Source organism: Indicator indicator, chromosome 24 (genome assembly GCF_027791375.1).
Source record: "Indicator indicator isolate 239-I01 chromosome 24, UM_Iind_1.1, whole genome shotgun sequence".
Classification (NCBI taxonomy): Eukaryota; Metazoa; Chordata; class Aves; order Piciformes; family Indicatoridae; genus Indicator; species Indicator indicator.
The window spans coordinates 17,185,941-17,189,313 of NC_072033.1; positions in this window are offsets into that span (position 1 = coordinate 17,185,941).

The following is a 3,373-nucleotide window of genomic DNA, read 5'->3' on the forward strand; positions in this document are numbered from 1 at the left end:
CTCCATCTCTTCTTTAATCACCAATTGCTCAAACCTTTCTGAAGAGGGTTCCTGAAATTTAATACTGCCAAAGGAAAGTGCAACTAAAATTCCCTGGTAGGCTGCTGTTCTCCATGAGGACCACTGTATCTTTAAACGTATCCTGGATTAAACAACAAAGGTTTTTACCTACACTCATCCAATTATTGCACAGATCATTACACTGATAAATACATCATGAACCCATGGAATGTTACACAGGCTGGCTTGGAAAAGAAAACCAGCAGCATTATCCTTGAGGCTTCAGCCATGAGGGAGAGCTGGCCATGCACTTCTTGAAATTGATTTATTAACAGGTTTCAAGACACAAACAAAATATTTTAAAGCAATCCCTAACTCCTAGGATTAGGTTCCTGGGTCAAGAAGATTCTCTCAGACTTTCACTCTTTTCCATGAGGCACTTTCTTGCGGTTTTTCTTCTCTCAGACTAGCTGCACACGTCCAGCTGCTCTGTATTTTCCAATGTTGAAGCCATACAAAGGAAGAAACCAGTTTGAAACCCTGGGAAATGTAAAACAGACACTGCAGTGTCCAGTGGTTGCAGTGATCCATTCACCTTCTGCACTCTCTCCTTGGCAACATGCTTGTGAGAGTTAAAATTGGTAATGCAGGGAGTGGGACTGCGCCACTTCCTCACCTACCAAACAGGGGAAGCACACAGGGACACTAAAGCCTTCTCAGTCCACATACTGGCTCAAATTCATGGTTATAGTCATTTAGACAAGGGGCCTCAATTCCAGCAGGTAGCACTCCACATCTGTCTACAGTGCTCATAATCAGGCCCAAAAATTAGAGGATTTGGAGAGAGCAGGGGGGATAAAAAGTCTAATCCATAAACCCTCACTCCACACATGCACCTTGACTGCAAGCATTCCACCAAAACTGCAGATGCTTTCCAGTCAGGTACACTTAAAAAAAATACAAAAAGCAAACTCTAGTCTAACAGAGGCTTAGTAAAAGAAAATGCTCTCATTTCATGCTCCCCTTCGGAAGAGATAGTAAAAAAATTCAGATTCAGACAACTGATAAAAATACCAATTTGCCTGGCAAACAGACTGGTTGGCAGTGGTTTGGGAGCTGCAGTTACCTTTCTGCCATTCTGCTGGGGTTTAGTATCTTCCTAGAAACTGTTCCACCTCAACTGAAAGAAAAAAATCATTAGCCAAAGCTTCTGCCTTAGTAGGGCTCTGTCTCTTTAAAACATTAAAGTTTCCAAAGATACAAAAATAAAACCAGAAGAACAAACAAATGGCTCATGCCAATTGTAGCTGCAAGAGATACACAATCAAATCAGTTTTCTCCTAGGCAAATCACAGAGCTGAGGATAATATTCAGGTACACACCACACTAGTGTTGATTGAATGGATTGAAATGAAGGTTATCCTGCTGCCAGCTACTTCAGGAAGTTTGTGAAAGACCAAAAAATTTGTACAGAGGAAGCTGAATCAGCTTCACATTGTTCCAGACAGACACCATCAGTAAAACAGTGCAACCCGTCAGATGCATTTTGCTGTCACCACAGTGATACAAGGACTGTCAGTCAAGGGCTGGGCAGTGCCACTCACACATGGCACAGCACTGTACATGCACTACAGCTTCCTACCAGGCAGCAGACAAATGACATGTAGGCAAAAGAGATGTAGGCAGAAGAATTCAAAGTTAGCTTTGACATGCAGTTCAGCTATGACCAAGGTCTGTCTGCAACTGGAGAAAAAGCAGAACCCCCTTCTTTCACAGCCAGGCTGTAAACATCTACCAGTGGTACCACAAGCAGCACTGTAAAATGAAATCTCTGGTGCCAAGGGGCAGTGTGCAAGGAGGAAAGCCTTGGTATGGCTCAGCCTGGAGTAGTGCTTGGGTCCTGACAGCACCAGGTCCATACTGCCAGGAGAAGCAAGGGGATAAAAGAAATCTCAACTCTTGCAGGACATGGCTAGAGAACACTAGAAAAAAGCATTTTGTTCACCATCATAACGATCCTCTTGATAGAAATGCAGTCAGGCTATGAAGAGCTGCTTCTACTTAGACTTAAGCCTTTAAAATCTGCTACTTTTGAAGGGATTCATGATTTTCCTTCCTTTTTAACCTCCTGATACTACGCTTAACTCTATGAAGACAAAATGAAGCATTATTTAAGGTACGTTTGACAACTTAGGTTGATTGCTTGAACAAATTAGAAAAGGCCTTTTAGGTATGTATTAAGATTTACAGAGTCCACAGTACAGAATTCCATGCTGGTAGTAAAGCAGACTATGTAACAACATCTTGAAGTTTGCAGCTGAGCTGATTGTACATTTACAACCCACCCCCTAAAATAAAACAGGATCCAAAGGACACCTTCGTGGCTGAAGTCACAGTTCTTCTGCAGAACATATGGTTTGTGCTATGTAAAGCAATTTGTTGCATCAACATGGAGATGGAAGTTAATCTTCTATTCCATTCCATTCCTCAACGCTGACAATCCAAAGCTTTCACAATAGCGTTTCTCCAGCAAGATCCAGAAAGAAAATGGAGAAAAACATGACAGAAACAGATACAGTTTGACATAATTAAAGATTAATTTGGAAAACATTTGCTTAATTTAAACATGACTATTAAACCCAGACATCTACTCATCTTGAAAGGAGCTTGCTGCCAGCCTCTCTCCTCAGTGTTTTCATGTTTTCCAGCCAGGTTTTCTTACTGGAATCGCTTCTATAAATTTGTTTCACTGCCAAGATGCCAAAGAAATGTCCAAAAAGCCAGAAGTGGCAGAAAGATTTAATTTTAATCAGAATAGATAAAATAGATGGGCAGAAAAAAAAAAGAGCAGATTAAAACCAGACTGTATCAAACACTCAACAACTGAGGGAAGGGAAGGGAAGGGAAGGGAAGGGAAGGGAAGGGAAGGGAAGGGAAGGGAAGGGAAGGGAAGGGAAGGGAAGGGAAGGGAAGGGAAGGGAAGGGAAGGGAAGGGAAGGGGAAGGGAAGGGAAGGGAAGGGAAGGGAAGGGAAGGGAAGGGAAGGGAAGGGAAGGGAAGGGAAGGGAAGGGAAGGGAAGGGAAGGGAAGGGAAGGGAAGGGAAGGGAAGGGAAGGGAAGGGAAGGGAAGGGAAGGGAAGGGAAGGGAAGGGAAGGGAAGGGAAGGGAAGACACTACAGCTCTGTGTTGAACTGCACTCTAAACTTAACCCAGTGGGCAAGAGGGGCAAGGTAGAGCCACACTGGATCTCTTGGGTCCAAACTAAGAGTCTACACAAACAAGGAACCTAGATCTAGATGACTGTTAATTCTAATGAGAGAAAATAACTCTTAAAATATTAAAATATTAAAAAATATTAAAAACAAGATGTCAAA